Source organism: Pristiophorus japonicus, chromosome 21 (assembly GCF_044704955.1).
Source record: "Pristiophorus japonicus isolate sPriJap1 chromosome 21, sPriJap1.hap1, whole genome shotgun sequence".
Classification (NCBI taxonomy): Eukaryota; Metazoa; Chordata; class Chondrichthyes; family Pristiophoridae; genus Pristiophorus; species Pristiophorus japonicus.
In genome coordinates, this window is record NC_091997.1 from 17480506 (window position 1) to 17502661 (window position 22156).

Here is a 22156-nt window from a genome sequence, read left to right on the forward strand (position 1 = left end):
GGACAGTATTGAAAAGGATGAGACTCAAAAGGCGAGTCTGTGCAAACAATGCGAAAACACCCAGAAGAGCTGCCGAGGGTTTGAGAGATAAAAAGCTTCAGTGGATTACACTAACAATGGGATCTAAAAAAAAGTGCATTTATATAGCACTTTACCATGTCTCAAAACCATTTACATTCAATAAATTACTTTGAAATCCGGTGACTATTCAGGTATTTTGCACGTGGCAAGATCTCATAAAGTTGTGAGTTGAATGGCCAATTAATCTGTTTTTGGTGATGCTGGTTGAGGGAGCAATGTTGATCAGGTTTCCAGAACAACGCTTTGGCCATGTCTGAATAGGGATCTTTAAGATCCAACTGAACCACTGAGACAGGTCAGCAAGATCCCAGTTAAGCACCTCATCCCAAAGATGGAACCTCTGACAATGTGGCACTCCCTCAGTTCCTCATGAGAGTGTCAGCTGAAATCAGCCCTGGACTGACTGGCGTCCATAATCGTCTGACTCAGTGGCGAAAGTGCTTCCAACTGAGCCAGGCTAACAGTGAAGCGGCGTACAGTAAATAGCTACAATTTCATTAAAAAAAATGCACCAGACAAGCAGATTATCAGCTGGCTCTTTAAAATCGCTTTGTTCTTGAAGCCTGACTGTATTTACCCAGCAGTAACATCACAAGCAAGGGCATTCTGCCAGCCTCCATTCTTTGCTAAGTGCATGCCATTTGCTCTTTAAATGTGGACAGGTTTACACTTGTTGCACGGAAGTCTCAGCTCTCTGTCCCACCCAGGAAGTGGTGACCAGGGGAAAAAATATTGCTGTAGACGGAAGACAGGAGGTTGAAGGAAGATGCATCCTTGGAGACACATGCACACGTGCATTCGCACATGCGTGTACACACTCTCACACTTCAATGTTGAGTTACAGAGGTCTGAAAGCAGCTCTGCATGCTTAGATATCTTATACTTGAGCTTTTTATGGGCAATAACAACAACTTGTATTTATATAGCACCTTTAATGTAGTGAAACGTCCCAAGGCGCTTCACAGGAGTATTATAAGATAAAATAATTTGACACCGAGCCACATAAGTAGAAATTAGCGCTGGTGACCAAAAGCTTAATCAAAGAGATAGGTTTTAAGGAGCATTTTGAAGGAGGAAAGAGAGACGGAGAGGTTTAGGCAGGGAGTTCCAGTGCTTGGGGCCTAGGCAACAGAAGGCCTGGCCACCAATGGTTGAGTGATTTTAATCAGTGATGCTCAGGACGGCAGAATTAGAGGAGTGCAGACATCTCGGGCGTGGGGGGTGGGTGTGGTTGTGGGGCTGGAGGAGATTAAGAGACAGGGAGGGGTGAGGCCATGGAGGGATTTGAAAACAAGGGTGAGAATTTTGAAATCGAGATGTTGTTTAACTGAAAGCCAATGTAGGTCAGCGAATGCAGATGCAAAGAAAAGAAAAAAAATGGAGAAAATAAATAAAGAATTTATAGAAAGTATAGTCATCACAAAAGTAGTCAGGATATAATTGCAAAATATTTATTTTTATGCATGATAGTTCAAGAAAATGTGTCTCGCTGTTCAGTCCATTCTACATATTCATGAACCGAACCATTCCTTAACATTCCTGTACTTCTGCCATGAATAATTATTTGCACACAGATAATAGAATCATGTTACAGGGACAGAAAATCAGTATCCTTTAACCGACCAGATTTACAGAAAATGAGTTCCAGTATTTTGCCAAGTTATTTATTCCCCCCCCCCCCCCAACCCCACCCCCACATCTTTCTGGGTCACATTGTCAGCTGTGACCAAAAGGGTAAGTGTTGTGTTTCCAGGTGTCCTGCAATACTCCTCAGATCTGGATGCTGGGAGCATTAGAGCTATCCAATGATGATTACCCCTCTGATTTTCTCTCTCCCTCAGCCCCTCCCTCAGAGATAATGCTTGGTATCTTGCCCATTGTTTTCTTACCACAGGAACGCAAGGAAATTATAGGGAAAAGAGCACAACTCATCATACTGCAGTGCTGCTTTTCGCCTATAGATTCTAATACCATAGTCCTTCACTACAGCACTCTGTGGCAGGCTATATCTCACACAAATTGTTTGCAGCTTCCTTATTAACAGAAGCATTGTTTGTTATGAAATTTCCTTCTCTTCTGTCTCGGATGTGCAGACTATTGTACACATGCTATGGCCATGAAGTCAGGAGATTGCAAAGTGTTGTGTGTGGGGTTCTTAACAATAACATCATCTCCGAAAAATTCGGATCAAGTAATTTGTAAAATCCCTTCCTTACGTTTCTATTCGTCATTCAGGGACCAGAGAGCATCAATGAACCGACGGGCCCAGGACAGAATTTCTGAAGTCCTGGGCCCGTACGAAGTTCCTACGGACCCGGGAAAAGCCGGTTTTCAGCGCGCAATGTGCATGCGCTGAAAACCGGCTTTTCCGATCCGACAGATGATCCGCATCTCGGGTGCGAGGACATTTGTACGTGGAAGTTTGGGCTATTTACCCATATCTTGCACGGCAAATGTCCTCAAAACTCTTGTACCTGAAAAAGCATGGTGCATAGCCTACTTTTACAGGCGTAAGAGTTGAAAAACATAGAAAAAACATGATTAAAATAAAAATTTAAAAAACATATTTATGTTAAAACCCTGCCCATTCAGATAATGTTATTTTAAACCCTAACCCTAACTTTTTTTTTAAATCGGCAATTTTTTTTTCTTTAAAAAGCGTGTAACATTTTTAATTTCTATTAGTTTATTGTGTGAGGTATTTTTTAAATGTTTTGGGGTTTTCTCATTCATTGTAATAGGATGAGAAAACACTTACCTGCGATTGGGTGTCCAGGTACACGTGACTCCTGCGGACATCCCTACGAGCACGTGCTGCGCATCGCAGGGAGAGGAGGCCTGTGGATCGGGAGTTCAAGCGGGCACAGCAGCTTCAGGTAAGTGCACATTTTATTTCTATTCTTTATTGATTTGCCCGTGGGAAGTCCTCCTCGGAATTTCTGCCCCATTATGTTTCTGTTAGATGCGCATATATCGAGTTTACCGTATCCTACATCCTAAGTAATGCATAATTCTTTGTAAAACTCAATATCTTACACATTTTCTTTAATTAGAAGACAGAAGGCAGGTCATTGTAGCGCTGTGTATACAACAAAGGACAGGTAAGAGCAAACAGATTCGAGTGGAAGGTAACAGTTACCATGTCACGCCTCAACAATCAAACAAGTTCGCTGCAAGAGGCCAGGGCTTGATCTGAGAGTCTTAAAGTCTTTGAGATCCTGACCAAGGAGACAGAAAGATTGACAGAAAGGGAACAGTTACCTGCGATAAAGATCAAAGGAAGATTGCAGTGTTGTCTAAATACTTGCTGAGATTAACTGTTTGAATGCCAGTCAGAAAATGCTCAGCTTTGGATAGAGCAACACATTTTTGCAGAGATCATCTCTTCAAGTCTTACTAGCAATGTTGATTCTAATGATTTTATAAGCAGCAAATAAAATTGTTCTGCATTGTTCAGAGATGATGTTACTGTTAAAAAACCACACATAACACTGTTCAATCTCTCGGGTTCATTGCATCTGCAATAACATTTATAAATCGGCCTGCACAGTCAAGACAAAAGAGAAGGAAATTTAATAACAAACAATAGCAAATTATAATCAAAGGTATTTGATGTGCCATACAGACCAAGAAGGTCCGTAACTCAATCCCCAGTTTTATCTGAATTAGTTTATCTTGGGTTGGGTAGCTGTCGGGATGTTACAATCTCCTTAATGTTCCTGGGTTGAGGAAGCAAAAATTGACCAGCCATCATACGTCTTACAGCTATCCAGCAACCCCTGCTTGAAGTGTGTGGGTGTCAGGTGAAGCTAGGACTTGCGCTGGCTGTGATGCTCCATGTAGTTGAATAGCCTTTTGATACTCATTACCAACAACAACTTACATTTATATAGCGCCTTTAACATAATAAAACGTCTGAAAGTATGTCACATAAGCGTTATCAGACAAAAACTGGCACCGAGCTAAAGAAGGAAACATTAGGGGAGATGGAGAAGCTGAAACATTTACGGAAGGAATTCCAGAGCTTAGAGCCTAAACAGCTGAAGACAGGGCCACCAATGGTGGAATACAGGCATGCTCAAGAGGCCAGATTTGGAGAAATGCAGAGTTCTAGGAGGGTTGTAGGACTGGAGGAGGCGACAGAGATAGGGAGGGGTTTGAACACGAGGATGAGAATTTTATTGAGGCATTGGTACAGGATTCAAGGTAGGCCAGTGAGCACAGGGAGGCTCATACATGAATAATGGCCAAAAACATTTCTAGTATCTGCAGTATTTTGCCTTTTATGTGAATATTGCCATCTTGGGCAACATACTGGAGGGCTGCCGGCAGTGTGCCTCAGTAAGGAGTCAGAGCCTTCTGGACAGGATGGGGAGGGGAGAAACAAAAGGTTATCTATAGGCAGGTGTAAATCAATGGGAAGGGGCAGGTCTGAACTGAACAGATACAAAGGAAAACAGAAGAACTACAGTCATGTAGCGAAGCACTTTGTGAGATTTAACCCAAGTGGTTCTCTTAAAGGGTTTGCAATGTCAATAACCTGGAAATGAGGTTGTAAGTTGTGCAATCTGTGGACGCCACAATCTCACTGCATTTAGCAAATCAACATCACCAGTCATGAGCGGTGGCTACGTAGTACCATATACAGTATGATACTACGTGGACCATATACAGTAGACACCTCAAAGCATTAGAGAAGTACCATCAGCGCTGCCTCCGCAAGATCTTGCAAATCCACTGGGAGGATAAATGCACCAACATCGGTTTTCTCGCTCAGGCCAACATCCCCAGCATTGAAGCACTGACCACATTCGACCAGCTCTGTTGGGCAGGCCACATCATCCGCATGCCCAACACGAGACTCCCAAAGCAAGTGCTCTACTCGGAACTCCTACATGGCAAGCAAGCGTGCCACAGGTGGGCAGAGGAAACGTTTCAAGGTCACCTTCAATGTCTCCTTGATAAAGTGCAAAATCCCCACCAGCACCTGGGAATCCCTGGCCCAAGATCGCCTTAAGTGGAGGAAGAGTATCCGGAAGGGCGTTGAGCACCTCGAGTCTCGTCACCGTGAGCATACAGAAATCAAGCGCAGACAGCGGAAGGAGCATGCAGCAAACCAGACTCCCCACCCACCCTTTCCTTCAACCACTGTATGTCCCACCTGTGACAGAAACTGTAATTCCCGTATTCGACTGTACAGTCACCTGAGAGCTCACTTTTAGAGTGGAAGAAAGTCTTCCTCGATTTCGAGGGACTGCCTATGATGATGAGTAACATTGATTAAGAAAAATAAGGCATGAGCCCCTTAGAAGTAAATCTCGCGAGATTCACAAAATTCACATTTTAGGAAACTGCACAGGCTGACAAGTTGGTCGATTTTCAGGCGAAATTCAAAGACTCTGCCGAATTAGATGTTCATTAATTCTTTACGTATACAATTTAACTCCAGTCCTGGAACTCCACCTGTTACTCTCCCGCTCTCCTGCTGTGAGCAGCATCAGGATGATTTTCCATCTCCAAACTTCAAAACAAGAAACTTTCTCTGCTTTTGTGCTAAATTTTATACTTTGAGATTTGTCGCAGCTGTTCCCTCCCCGACTGATCAATTCCTCATCTGTACTAAAAGATGCTGCAGAGCCGACTGTTCTGCACAACATTCAAGGAATAATATTACAGAATAGAATCATAGCATGATACAGCACAGAAGCAGACCATTCGGCCCATCATGCCAGTGCCTGCTCTTTTGAAAGAGCTACCCAATTAATCCCACTCCCCTGCCCTTTTCCTATAGCTCTACAATTTTTCCCCTTCAAATATTTATCCAATTCCCTTTTGAAAGTTACTATAGAATCAGCCATCCACTACCCTTTAACGCAATGCATTCCAGATCATAACAAATCACTGTGTAAAGAAATTTCTCCTCATCTCACCTCTGGTTCATTGCCAATTGCTTTAAATTTGTGTCCCCTGGCTACCAACCTGCCACTGGAAACAGTGTCTCTTTATTGACTCTGTCAAAAACCTTTACGATTCTAAACCCCTCTATTAAATCTCCCCTTAACCTTCCCTGCTCTAAGGAGAACAACGACAACTTCTCTGGTCTCTCCATACCACTGAAAGGTTAATTCAGGCAAATTCAGAGCTTTCAACGTAACTTTTAAATATCTATCTGTCATTTCCAAATTTTGGATATAACCAGAAAAACATTGAGCAATAAACATTTCTGCGAAACAAAGTTACATTAGAAACTCACAATAAATAACCGCAGCATATTTCATACATGAGATATGACTTGTTAAATGACAAGAAGCAGAAACAGTCAAAAAATCCTCAGCGGCTTTAAAACAAAGCAGCCACAAAAAGCGTTAAAGGGTAATGCAGCTCAGTTGTGCTCACCATAATCTGTTGCTGTGATACAGAACCACCATCGTCAAGGGCAACGCGATTCTAAAAAAAACGCCATCTCCACAATATGAAGTGTATCCCTGACAACAGTCTCTGAGCAAACCATATACATTCTGAAAAAGCACCAGCTCCACAATCTGGAGGGCATAACAACAGCAACAACAACAAAGAGATGTTCTAGGCTTCTTACATCTCTGGAACATAGGAATGTAGGAATTGCTAAATGAAAAAAAGACCAAGATCCATCTAGTTCACCATCTACCATCCTGGTGGAACAATGATGGAGTTGTTGACTATGCACAGCACTCAATCTCTATCCATTAGTCTACAAAACGTCCAAACAATGAGGCAAGGAAAACATTAGTGATGGAAGACTTTCGGAACCATAGATCCAAAGTTACCCGTTCCTCCCAAAAATGCTACACTTACCACATGTCATGTCTCAAATTACTCAAATACTGTATCCGAAAATATTATTTTCTGAAAGAAATCTAATTGACAAAACTTCAATTGTGTTCAGTCCACCGCTTCACCAAAGAAATAGGAAAACAAGTCTAAAAATCCCAGTTCTGATATGGCATTTTTTGAAATGAAATCATGTTAAATAAAAATAAATCACCCTTAATGTAAGTATAAATTGTAACCATCGTGTGACAACATGGACTGCAGCGGTTCAAGAAGGCAACCCTCCATTTTCTTCACAGGACAACTAGGGATGGGCAATAAATAAGACATTGCCCATGTACCAAGAACATTTTTTTTTAAGTTGTTTGGGAAAAGTAGCAACTTAGTTCCACAGCTTAATGAAGCAATATCACAAAACTTCTTTAAAAATCCAGTCAATGTCTCTTGTGAAGATACTTATCCTAATTACGGCTGGCCATGACGTGGCTGCTACTTATATTCAGTTCATATATGTATATTTTTAACTTATTCCCTTTCACGGTGTGTACCCTGTAATCATCTGGGTTACATCTGGAGCCACCATGCTGATTCAGTGCTCCACTTTGCATCTCTAGTATATTCAGTATATGACATCAACCAAGCTTTAAATGTCCTTATTTTAAAATAAAATTGCACAGATAATACCAACACATTGTTGTAAAATGATAACTAAGTATTCAAACAGGACTTCATGCCAGTAACAGGTTTTGTGCTGGGCATAATGTTTGTAGGTGTTATTTTTTCTTAAAATTTAGATGAAATGCGGAAGTAAAATCTTTTTTATCACTGCTATAGTGCCAGTTCAACAATGTTATTTAATGTCACGATCCTCCGTGAAGAATAGTGATAGAGTGATGGAACTATCTTGTCTTCCTTTTTCTTTTGTAACATGCAATATTTTATTTAAAATTAAAATGCATAAAGCTGTCCTTGGTAGGAGCGAAGAGACAAGTGGATGTTCAATTTCTTAAAGCTGTACACATTTGAGGTAAAAGGTTCAGGCATTCCTCTCTGATTCTCTAGCAATTCTAATGTTTCAGCAGTAAAAAAAAAGTACAACAAAGAGGAATACGTAATATTTACAGACAGCATTGCTAAACTTCACTTTAGGCCATCAAATAAGTGTTTTTCCCTCATACACTGTGCTTCAAATCACCCTTGCTGTCTGCGTCAATGTCAACGTGGATAGTGTAAACAAAATTTTGACCCGGGTGTCTAATCCCCTTCGTCTAACTATAGCATTGTGCTGCAGCATCAAGCACACTATAAGCATCCATTAAGGGCTCCAGTGTTTCAGTCTAAAAACATGTCTCAGCCACAAAGATCCCTCCTCCAGTGTTTTTTTTTTGCATGAATTCTTGAGACTTTTTCCGTTGCCAGAAGGCTTGAGGGTAGCCTGAGGTGTGACCCAGATGTTTGTGTCTGGGTCACGCAGGGCAACAGGAAAAAGGCAGAAAATAGAGCGAGGAATTCAAGAGGTCATTTCTTGTACAGAAAATAGAACAACAACAAAAACAAAAATCACCCGTGACCTACCCTGACACGAGAGAAATTTTATAGACGTCTGCTGCCGTACAGCTGGGACGAAAATCCAAACAGGTGCAACTTAAAAAACAAGGCCGGTAGGAAAGGCTCCGCAAGACAACTTGGTAAGAAAAACAAGCAGAAGCTGTGAGGACAGAGCGGCAATGGTAACTGCATCCCACCCACTAAATAGAGTTTGCTATTTCTGTCTGGCCAGTTAAGAGGGCACCGAATTGAGGGACCTTTGTCTGGGTGGCACATTCCACAAAATGACCATATGTCATCTAACTGCATGTTTTTCTTCTACTTTAACAATTATAGTTTCCCTTTATTACAGGTGGCAGCTATCCCCGATTTCCAGGGAAGATTAATGTCACAGGTGGTGTGCCAAGTGCATGTGTGCAGAGTACAAAAGACTTCTCAGTATATATCGGCTATTTTTCTTAAGTGGACTGGCTTGACATATAATTGTGCACAGTATCTGGAATATTCTTACACACCAAATCCACAAGTTGCTTAGTAACATGGGCTATGGGTAACTTAAAGGCAGTGGGGGTGGGGGATGTGTGGGGAGGGCGGGGGGTCGTCTCCTTGTCGGAAGGCAAGTTTCAGCTTTTGGCAAAGCAAGGAACAGCCAGCTTCAAAAGCCCTGCTATAACAGCAACAACGTAGTGAGCAGGGTCAGCTGTGGCTCAGTGAGTAGCACTCTTGCCTCTGAGTCAGAAGGTTGTAGGTTCAAGTCCCACTCCATGGAACTTGAGCATATAAATATAGATTGACACTGCAGTGTTGGAGGTGCCCTCTTTCAGATGAGATGTTAAATCAAGGCCCTCTCAGGTGGATGTTAAAGATCCCATAGTACTATTTTGAAGAAGAGCAGGGGAGTTATCCCCGGTGTCCTGGCCAATATTTATTCCTCAATCAAAAAAACAAATTATCTGGTCATTATCACATTGCTGTTTGTGGGAGTTTGCTGTGTGCAAGTTGGCTGCCGTGTTTCCTCTATTACAACAGTGACTACACTCCAAAAGTATTTCATTGGCTGTAAAGTGCTTTGAGATGTCCAGTGGTCATGAAAGCCGCTATATAAATGCAAGCCTATTATCTAATATTATGGAGGCGACCGCCAGCCCATTCCTCCACAAATGTTTTAAGGAAATTGGTGAGTAATTTAAGAGTTCCCAAATGTTGGTCTTCCATATAAATGCCCGAGGCATGAGAATGAAAACAAATCTAAAATATACAACCAAATAAAGATTGTGTTGTTTTATTCAACAATAGAAGGGGATGGAATAAAAACACACAAGGATTTGTGCAATCGAACAGCGTCTCGTGCAAGACTTTATCTTGTGAAAATTCTGGTGGACACTAAGGATGTCGAACAATCGCAGTGCAGATAATGGATTGGAATCTGTTGAGGAGATAAAAACATGGTCCATACAACTGAAAATGATGCCGATTGCTCGGAAAGTGTCGATAAATCTGAAGTTGCACTGTAAATCTACAGCAGAGTGGACTATTGCAGTGCACTTCTCAAATGTAATTAATGTTCATGTTTTTAAAAAATGAATGGGAAAGAAAGGTGAGCATTTTTGGCAATGTGTTTACATCTTCACGACAAATGAATACTGTCCAGAGGAAACCTTCACAAACTCTTTTACTGTGTCACTGCATATAGTGAGCTAACAATTATTTCTCCTAGGGAGAAGGGTTATGGGGAGCAGGCAGGGAAGTGGAGCTAAGCCCAAGATCAGATCAACCATGACCTTATTAAATGGCGGAGCAGGCTCAAGGGGCCAAATGGCCTACTCCTGCTCCTATTTCTCATGTTCTTATGTTTCTAAAAGACTTTAGTGGCAGATGTGATTAACTTGGTGAAGCATGTTACAAAATATATACTAACTTGTATTAGAGCCATTGTGATGTACAGACATAAGCACTAATTTACTATGAATTACAGGCGATGCTGATTTTTTATAAGAACATAAGAAAGAGGAGCAGGCATAGGTCCCGAGCCTGTTCCGCCATTCAATACAATCGTAACTGATCTTCTAACTCAATTCCAGGTTCCCGCATGAGCTCCATAATCCCTTGATTCCCTTAGTGTTTAAAAATCTACCGCTCTCACTCTTGAATATACTCAATGACTGAGCATCCACAGCCCTCTGGGGTAGAGAATTCCAAAGATTCACCACCCTCTGAGTGAAGACATTTCTCCTCATCTCAGACTAAAATGGCCGACCCCTTTATCCTGAGACTATATATATTGAAAATAACTGATCATTCATTAATTATCCAATGAAAGTCAATAATCCTGGTTCTGTGTTAACAGATCTCAGACAGAGGGAATGGTGGGGTTGGGGTATTGTAACTGGCCTCACTGTCGCCCAGATTGGGAAGGGTAAGAACTTCATCTCTCTCCAGATCGGTATATGTTAAGATCTACTGGACAATTCAAACGTGGGCAGGATCAAGTACAGCTGTGATGCTCGCCACAGTCAAATAGCTTGCCAACACTCACTGGCCTGACCAACATGAATGCTGGCCACTTGGTGGAAATGTACCGCAGCTAACACCTCCAACTGCAGGAACGTCATAGAGTCATTCCGGCACAGACAGAGGCTATTTGGCCCGTCGAGTCCATGCCAGCTCTCTGTAGAGCAACTCAGTCAGTCCCATTCCCCCACTCTATCCGTAGCCCTGCAAGTTTATTTCCCTCAAGTGCCTATCCGATTTTATTTTGGCATCATTGATCGTCTCCGCTTCCACCATCCTCGTAGGCAGTGAGTTCCAGGTCATTACCACTCGCTGAGTAATGAAGTTCTTCCTCACATCCCCCTACATCTCTTGCCCAAAACCATAAAGCTGTGTCCCCTACTCCTTGTACCATCAGCGAATAGGAACAGCTTTTCTTTGTCTACCTTATCTAAACCAATCATAATCTTGTACACCTCTATCAAATCTCCCCTCAACCTCCTTTGCTCCAAGGAGAACAACTCCAGCTTCTCCAACCTAACCTTGTAGCTAAAATTCCTCATCCCTGGAACCATTCTGCTGAATCTCCTGAGAAAAAAAGAAAATTGAGGGAAAAATGTCAACAGATCACAAGCCTAATTCTTTAACGGCAGTGAAGAGAAATTCACATCTGCCTTTTCAACACATTTACTTCAATTGCAGTCAGAGTCTAAGCCTACTGGCAAGAAAGTGTCTCCCCCTTTATAAACGGCATATTACGGATTGTAAACTGCAGTGCTGACAAATTTGCTGTTCAAACATGATTTTACACCTATTCACACACACCTCACACTCAGTGAAAGGTTAATCTGTTTAAGAACTAGTCATTCTGCTAAACTTCCTGTGCCTATTAAGGGTTTAATTTGCAGGTGTTTGCCCCATTGTTAAAAAGAAAGATTAAATGTGATTTTTCGGCCTGTCCGGAGACAATACACTTCCACTTTCTTTCTGATGACCCAGGAGCTATTTTTATGGTGAGAATAAAAATTAAAGTACCACAATGGCTGAAATAAAGACAGAATATTATGGTGATACAGCCAGCCCTGACAGAGAGTCGCACACAGGTGCTGTACAAGCTGCGATGCACTTCCAGGACTTTCAGTTTTTCCTTCAGAAACTATTTTGAACCTAGTTTATCAGTTTTAAAATAAAATCTCAACAACATCATCTCCAAATAAACCAAGGCTTTGGGCTTATAATGAGCTTCGTTAAGGACCTATTAGAATTCTACAACACAGAACAGCTTCCCACTGGTTCTGTAGTGGGAAGCTGTTTAACCTACGCCGCCTCCAGGCCAGGTCCAAGATCACCCCAACCTCTGTCGTTGAGCTGCAGTACGCGGACGATGCCTGCGTCTGCGCACATTCTGAGGCTGAACTCCAGGATACAGTCAATGTATTCACTGAGGCATAGGAAAGCATGGGCCTTACGCTTAACATCCGTAAGACAAAGGTCCTCCACCAGCCTGTCCCCGCCGCACAGCACTGCCCTCCAATCATCAAGATTCACGGCGCGGCCCTCGACAATGTGGACCATTTCCCATATCTTGGGAGCCTCCTATTGACAAAGGCAGGCATTGATGTGGAGATTCAACATCGCCTCCAGTGCACTAATGCAGCCTTCGGCCGTCTGAGGAAAAGAGTGTTTGAAGACCAGGCCCTCAAATCTACCACCAAGCTCATGGTCTACATGGCGGTAGTAATACCTGTCCTCTTGTATGGATCTGAGACATGGACGATGTATTAAAGGCACCTCAAGTCACTGGAGATATACCACCAACGATGTCTCTGCAAGATCCTGCAAATCCCCTGGGAGGACCAACATCACTGTCCTCATCCAGGATAACATCCGCAGTATTGAAGCACTGACCACACTCGATCAGCTTCGCTGGGCAGGCCACATAGTTTGCATGCCAGATACGAGACTCTGTAAGCAAATGCTTTTTGCAGAGCTCCTTCATGGTAAACGAGCCAAAGGTGGGCAGCTGAAGCGTTACAAGGACACCCTCAAAGCCTCCCTGGAAAAGTGCGACATCACCACTGACACCTGGGAGACCCTGGCCAAAGACCACCCGAGGTGGAGAAAGTGCATCCGGGAGGGCGTTGACCTTTTTGAGTCTCAATGCAAAGAGTGTGAAGAGTTCAAGCGCAGACAGCGGAAGGAGTGCGCGGCAAACCAGCCCCACCCACCCCTTCCCTCGACGAACGTCTGTCCCACCTGTGACAGAGTCTGTGGCTCTCGTATTGGACTGTTCAGCCACCAAAGAACTCACTTTGGGAGTGGAAGCAAGTCTTCCTCGATTCCAAGGGACTGCCTATGATGATGATGACAACACAGAAGGAGGCCACTCAGCCCATTGAGCCTGTGTCAGCTCTTTGAAAGAGCTATGCAAATAGTCATGCTCTTCCGCTCTTTCCCCGTCTTTCACTGAATATTTTTTTCCTTTTCAAGTATATATCCAATTCCAAATTTGAAAGTTGCAATTGAATCTGCTTGTACCACCTTTCTAGGCATTGCATTCCAGATCAGAAAAACTGGCAGTGTAAAAACAAATTCTCCTCCTCTCCCCACTGGATCTTTTGCCAAATATCTTCAATCGGTGTCCTTTGGTTATTGACCCTCCTGCTGGTGGAAAGAGTTTTCTCTACCAAAACCCTTCGTACTTTTGAACACCTCTGTTAGTTTTCTCCTGAATCTTCTCTATTCTAAAGAGTACAATCCCAGCTTCTCTATTCGATCCTTCGGTATAAATGCAGCAACACTTTGAAATAGAGACAATCATTTACAAGAGCACGAGAGCGGTTTATAAATCAGCACTATCCCAAGAAAATCAGAAAGCAGAAAATGTCCTGTTATACTTAAACCACTTCAGCAGCACTGTTGCAAATGATCTGTATTTATATTTAATTTGCAGATCATTATTATTCAATAATGCATTATTTATGTTCGACTTATTAATATGTAAAAACTATTTAACATTAAAAAGAGCCCAATATTGTAAAGATACTGAATATCTGCACTACAGCTATGCATAAGATGCGATGTAAGATGAGTAAAACAGTAGTGTATTCGATTAATCTCTAAACCACAAACACATTGAACAGCAGAGTATTTCCATTTTTGCAAAGAGCACAGCAGGCAGCACGATTGGGTCTATAATCATTATTATTTATAAATGGGCAAGTACTCAGACAGTCATATTCTTTTCTGCGATGTCTTTGTTTTGAGTTTGACTTATTTATACTATGGACAACCTTTAGAATGGCCTCCTATGGAGAAGTTTTCTTATTCTGCCTTCTAGCAGTGTACATTAAAGATTGTTTTATGTAATAACCCCGATTCCATGTCATGCAATGTCTGGGTTATTGGGAAAAAAATCTCAAATGTTTGAAGGTGGAGTGAAAAATATGAATTTCTGTAATAAACAAGAAGATGAAAGGCACAGAAAGATCATACATAACCAAACCTGTAGGCCACAGGGCTTATTGGTGCTTCGTAATTGTCAGTACTCATGTTGGGAAATACCTGCATATAAATGTAAGATTCAATTTTCATCAGTCTTACAGCATAAACATTTGGGAAGGAGAGGGTTTGTAAGCAAACCTGGGAGCATTCTCATCATTGAATCAGGGTTGTGGGTTCAAGCGCTCTGCCAGAGCCTTGAGCACATAATGTTAGCTGTAGTACTGAGGGGGTGCTGGCCTGTTCGAGGTACCATCTTTCAGATGAGACGTTAAAATCCTGTGTGACTGTTCAGCTAGTTGCAAAGGATCCCATGGAACTATTCAAGGAAGAGCAGGAGAGTTCTCCTAGTGTCCTGGCCAACATTTATACCTCAACCAATGCCACATTTATCTCATTTCTGTTTGTGGGACTTGCTGTATGTATTGGCTGCCACATTTGTGTGCATTAAAACAGTGACTTCACTTCAAAAGTACTTCATTGGCTGCGAAGTACTTTGGGATGCCCTGAGGACATGGAAGGCACTGTATCAATGCAAATTATTTCTTTATTTAATCCAGAGATGAATCAGGCCCAGATAAACACACAGATCCTCTGATGAAAATGAAATGTGACACAACATTTGGTGAACATATGAAGCCAGTTGAAGCTGAATTGAATGGATCCTCTATTCATACCAAATTACAATATGAATGTTTTTTTATAAATGAGAAAGTGAGATCAATTTACAATGGGTAATATTTGCTCCATGAAGATAGAAAATGGAACATTATAAATACATAACCACTCTCATTCCTTTGGGTATTTTACATATACAACCATGTGGCTGTACACAATAAGTGTATTGGGACAGAATGTAACATAGTGAACAAATTATACACAGTATATGATTAATATTTACATACTAGTAGTTCCATACACTCTTCCAATCTCTATAGTTGCAATGTCTTCCAAATTCTCTTTCCTGAATAAATCAAGGATTGCCTGTACGGCAAGTTGCTTTTCAACTGTTGAATTCCAGTTATACCTTTAAACATAAGAGCATCGGAGACTGAGAGAAATGATGTGGCCTTTTCTTTCTGTAGTACATTATTTTTTCCATCAAGCTATGTGTAATGTAACTTGCATAAACATTGCTCTTTCACCTTTACTGGTTTAATTACTACATCCTTACTAACATTTCTGTCAGTACAATATTCTTTGCATTTATGTTTAATAACTATAACTTTCTCACATGTCCATATACATCATTACTGCTACTTTACAATAACATTCATGCTTTGCCTTTGTGCTTTTCTTTGAAGTTGTGTATCCTGCTAAGTCCACTGAGTAGTTGACAGAGTTCACTCTTTTAGTGACAAATTGCCGTACTTAAATAGTTAGGGGTTGTCCTTCCCCAGCAGATAATCTGATTGTGACATGACATTACAGAGGCTATTAGTATGCGCAAGACCTGTTCACCAAATCGCGCTTATCTCAGTTTCCATTAACCATTCCCCACAAATATTACACAGTGTACAGCTACACTAACATCTATTTGAGATTAATATCAGTTAAGTGGCTCATTAACTGCTTGGGAAGATTTAAAGGATTGTTATTACAGATGCATTGTGATTGGCTGCTATTTTTTATTACTGCTAAAAACAAAATTACATTCTCAGCAATCCTATCTCTAAACTGCATATATTTGTGTTTTTGTTCGAAGATGGAAAATTATGATCATAAAATGTCTTTCGAAAGGAGAGATAAAAATACAGTCCTCTGCAGTTTTGTGTAAAATGGCAATAATCATGGATGATCTCATACTATTACTAACTCAGCAAGAAACAAAATTGAGATGCCATAGCAATTTGAATATGTTATCAACGGGAATTGCTTGTGGCTTGTTTTATATTCAGATTGAACCCCTTCAGCATTTTATCTTTTTGCTCACCTTACCTCTTCTGAAGATTGTCACCAACACTGTTCCCTCTCATTTTCTTTTGAGGTGCACGGCCCCTTTAATGGCCCATTCAGATTTCTGCGCATGCGCGGTTTTTCCATTTAAAAGCTGTTGAGTGGCCTGCGCGGGATCTCCAGACCAGAGTGTGGCCGCGCAGCTGAATGGGAATATTGTTCACCAACGGGACCTAAAAAAAAAGTATGACCTGTTGATCAATTAGGGAAGAGGGTGAATACAGTTGGGAAGGGGAGGGAGGATGGTGGGAGTCAGACATCATGACTGAGTTTGATCCAGTCCTCACCCAACATCCACACATGGAGATGCTGCCCACTGTTAAATTGGTTGCCAACACTTACACAGACAAGAAGACTGGCCACTTGGCTGATGGAGAGCAGGGGATTGGAGGAGAAAATTGAGCAAGGAAAATAAAAAGTAAAGAAGTTGGATCTGAATTATAAAGCAGTTATGGCATAATCAACCTTACGAGCCAAATATTTCAGAAGCGAGGAAATATTAATATAGAATTTTGAAATACAATTTGTACACTTCTCTAAAAGCTTTCCCCATGGATATGCCTTTGTATATTGGCACCAGGTGGGAGCTGGATTCTGCTGCGCTTTACCCACAGGAGAAATAAAATCAAATCCAGACAATTTTATGCATACCGAACTATATTCTGGTCATAGTTAAGATTTAAATCTCCTTTCAGACTTACTGTCGGAAAAGTGTTTACAGCAGTTCACGATCAAGACATTTGTAAAGGCAAAGCAGCTTCCCACTACGCACTAGATTCTACACCTTCACAAGAATGCAATACCTAGAATGGCACTACTCTTCCATTGGTTCAATGATTCGGAATTTATATTGTACTAACCTGGGTAGTGTTATGTCCTTACCTCCTGGGTGTTGAGCATCGCCTGGGCAGAAAGCAGCAAGGAAGTTCTGGCACGGAGGATTGGCACTCCTGTTACAGAAAACTCCCGATTTTCCTTCCATTAATTTAAAGAAAGACTTACATTTATATAGCACCTTTCACGACCACTGGATGTCTCAAAGTGCTTTACAGCCAATGAAGTATTTTTTTGGAGTGTAGTCACTGTTGTAATGTGGGAAACGCGGCAGCCAATTTGTACGCAGTAAACTCCCACAAACCCGCAATGTAATAATGACCAAATAATCTGTTTTTGTTATGTTGATTGAGGGATAAATATTGACCAGGACATTGGGGATAACTCCTCTGCTCTTCTTTGAAATAATGCCACGGGATCTTTACCGTCCACCTGAGAGCGCAGACGGGGCCTTGGTTTAATGTCTCATCTGAAAGACAGCACCTCTGACAGTGCAGCATGCCCTCAATACTGCACTGGAGTGTCAGTCTAGATTTATGTGTTCAAGTTCCTGGAGTGGGACTTGAACCCATAGCCTTCTGAATCAGAGCCGAGGGTGCTACGCAATGAGTACAGACAAAAAAATCTTGTTTTTTCAATTCTGTCGGTAAAACCTTTAGCCCCTTTTACAATGTGATGATTTTATGTTGCAATCAAGCTCTGCGATCCCAATGATTATTTTACAAGGGCAATCTGCATCAGATACCATTGTTGACAGGAAGTTATTAATAATGCAATTCCCACCTGAACAGCAGCCTATCTATGAAAAATATCTCAATCAGAATGTTTTGAAAGTAGTTTCAAGCGCTCTCTTTTGATGACTTGGCCAGTTCATGCACTTCCCAGGATGACATTGAACTCTACAGACCAGGCAGTTTCCAAGTTTGAAAGTTAATGTGTGCTGAGTTAGCTGATCTCAACCAGAGTAGTTATAATTGGCTTTAGCACCTCTCTGAGCTGGAGAAGGTTACAACTCGTAATTGATATCCACCTACTTTCTGCTGGAAAAAGCACAACGAATTTGGACAGAGACAGGGCTGTCAGTGTCAGGGAAATGTGAGAAGCAAACCTAATGATCCAAAACAAACAATGATGGAGGAGGGTTTACTTTTATGAGTGGATATGTAAAATAGTTGAATTTTTAAACCAAGAACAACAACTTGTATTTATATAGCGCCTTTAATCTAATGAAACGTTTCAAGGTGCTACGCAGGAGTATGTTGTGCTAAAAATTTGACACCGAGCTGCATAAGTAGGAATTAGCACAGGTGGCCAAAAGCTTGGTCAAAGTGGCATCCATAATGAGTTGGGTAGACTTTGACTTCGTGCATTAGTCTGAAATGGGTGATAGTGAAACGGCAGCTCGTTTTACATCTCTCTCGATTTTTACTTCCATTGAAGTTAAAACTTACCACAGTGAGTTTTACTGCAAATAAATAAGGGTTGACAAACAAGATCTTCCTCTCCACAATGATCACCGGTGGAACTGCCTGAGGTGCTGGCCACTGACCCCAGTGATTTTCCTAGGGCCGGATGCATTTACATAATATTGAGAGGCTCCTGGTAGTATTGGTACCTGCACTTGGGAGCTCACCACTTGAAACCAAGAAATGGCTGCTGCTGCCAGACTCAGAAACTAGTTTAGAGGGGCAGGCAGCCTCAAAGAATTCCAACACATTGGTAGTTCCAATCAAGCAACAAAACTTTATTGATGTCGTGCTGGCAATCCATTTATCCTGAATTTGGCCATTGAAATAACTTAAACTATTGTGTCTCACTTAGCAATGTTGGATGTCTGCAGTGTTCCGGTGTTGCCAGAATTAAGACAGTAATGCTGGAAAATGGTTCAAATAAGTAGGAGAAGATAGATAAGCCTGCGTTTTATAAGCCTGTAGAATGGCCGATGAAATGGCCTGGAGAAAAAAGATCTGTTCATCAAGCTTGATCATAGTAAAATATCAAAAAAAGGAATCGGTTTCTGTCTGCACTAGTTCGGTTTCATCGCTCACTGTGCATATTGTTATTTTCTCGTTCGTATAAAGTATTGAAAATTTGGAAATGTGCATTTGATCACAAATAGTTCCCTTTAAACATTAGGCAGTATTGTAGTGCATTATTAGCCTCTAATAGAACAGCTCTAGAATAAGTAAAATGTACCTTTTATCTAGTCCTTCCTATTAACATGGTGGCCCGCAATTTGCGATGGGTAATAACAGCGGATGAAACTGATGAAAACATCAGCTTTTCCACAGTAATTACGCTGTTCAATACTCCATTAAAAGTTAGATGCTTTTAGATTAGGTGTAACAGGGGTTTTAACAACATATTGGCTGCTAAACAAACATTATGGCCCTGAAAAACTAATTTAATTCAGCGGAGTATCAAATTTATCCATATTTTTTTTTTTACAGTCAGTTCATTTTATTTCATGCTTACCTTTTCCCCGTGTGAGAGCCCCAATCTTTGTGTTGCTCTCAATAACTTTTTTTTTAAGTTAGAATAAAAGGAGCTTATTCACTTCCTGGTTCCTGGTCTGTGGGAATTCTGCCTTGTGATTGGCTGCTTAGACAGCCTGTTGATGTCAAACAACTCGCGTTAGGGATTCCCCATTAACTTACACTGATCTCAACTGAACACTGACCGCAAATTACAGGCCATTGTTAAACGTATGCATTCATACAGATCTAGAATAACTTACTCACGTAACCAAGAACTGAAACCATTAACTCGTCTCTAATAGTTGGTCATCACAAATTGCTGAATGTAGAAATCAGCAACTAAAGACTTGATGTCTTGTATAGCAATTGCTGGAAGTTACTTCATTCAAATTTACTTCAGCAATTTACTAGCTACTTATCAAAACAAGCCACAGTACTACATTAGCTCCCTGCATGTTGAATTCTGACTATTGCTTTTCTTTAAAGTACATTTAGGATTTCTCCATATTATTGCTGTATTATGAAAGCCATAAGCAGTTCACATTATATCAAAGATTATAGTACATTACAGTGCATATTTTGAGGGTCGAAATTTCATAAATCCAAATCTGTTAGTCCAGTTGCAATCCTAGCTCAGAGCCATAAACAGTAAGCCTGGTCTAAATTGCTCTTAAAAATCAATAAACTTTGATTGGAATGTACAGAAGTTAGATATCTGAAGAAATGTTCCTTTTACACACACACTGCCCAATAACAGCAAGACCATTAACTAACACATCCGCAATAAATCTATACAAAATAAATATCAGAGCATATTTTCTCCTGGATTCTAGGAATCTAACAGCTGGATTCCTGATAACAGACTTTGAATTGATCAATTCTTGAAAACAAATGAAACTGAAAGATATTCTTTGCTAACAGTAATAGTTGATTTGCTTTGCTGATCGTTCAACCAATGAAACGAGGACTGTCTTAGCCTTCACTTTGTGTCTGTATGTTGGTGTGTACTGATATTCCAGATTCTGAAGGCCAAGAAAGAGTTTTAAACAAAATAAGGCCAGAACAACACAAGGCTGCAAGGCAAACATCCATCTGAAAAGGAAGAGAGGAAAGCAGACCTGCAAAATATGGTGCAAACAAATACATCATTTATTCACTCCTTAACCACAAATCCTTCTGGGAGAGGGAAACATTGATTAACTCAAAAAAGTTGAGATAATTATGTAATAACTGATTATCTTTCAATGTGGATATTGTAAGACATGGATGACAAGACAGGAACTGACTAGTTATCAATATCTAGGATCATACCCACTTCTGACCAAACAGACCTAAATGGAATAAAGTCATTGGCATGAATGTTACAGTATATAACATCAAAAAGGTACAATTGCCTTAGAGTGGTTGCAGAACTGTAATTTCAACTCCAGGGATTACATTCTTTGTAACCAGATTGCTTTATTCAAAGAATACAATAAATAGAGAAATGTTCTGTGGTCGAAGACTGCATTCGCGATAACGACCTTGATTTTCAACCTCCATTTGACAATTCCACATGAAAGGCTACTATTTGAGCTGAAAGCTGTGGGGATTCAACAGTAAGTAGGAAGCACCAGGTACTTTTTAGAGAAGCTATGTCATGGTGGCGACAAGTGCTGAGAGGGCACCCCAGGTAGCAGGACTGGGACCCCAGCTATTTTAAATCGACAACTTGGATTCAGAAGCTCAATGCAAACTGGTCAAATTTGTAGATGATAATGAGGGGTAGGTAGTTGAGAAGGTATCTGAGGAGGCAGCTTAGGAAATATAAAATAGTTTATGCAGAATATATTAGCAGGAAGAACAATGTTAGTTGAAATTGAATATGGGCAAGAATAAAGTACTGCCCACAGGAAGAAACTGCGGGTAACATAGAAACATAGAAAATAGGTGCAGGAGTAGGCCATTCGGTCCTTCGAGCCTGCACCGCCATTCAATAAGATCATGGCTGATCATTCCCTCAGTAGCCCTTTCCTGCTTTCTCTCCATACCCCTTGATCTCTTTAGCCGTAAGGGCCATATCTAACTCCCTCTTGAATATATCCAATGACCTGGCATCAACAGCTCTCTGCGGCAGGGAATTCCACAGGTTAACCACTCTCTGAATGAAGAGGTTTCTCCTCATCTCAGTCCTAAATGGCCTACCCCTTATCCTAAGACTATGTCCCCTGGTTCTGGACTTCCCCAACATCGCGATCATTCTTCCCGCATCTAACCTGTCCAGTCCCGTCAGAATCTTATATGTTTCTATGAGATCCCCTCTCTTCCTTCTAAACTCTAGTGAATAAAGGCCCAGTTGATCCAGTCTCACCTCACATGTCAGTCCAGCCATCCCGTGAATCAGTCTGGTGAACCTTCGCTGCACTCCCTCAATAGCAAGAACGTCCTTCCTCAGATTAGGAGACCAAAACTTAAAACAA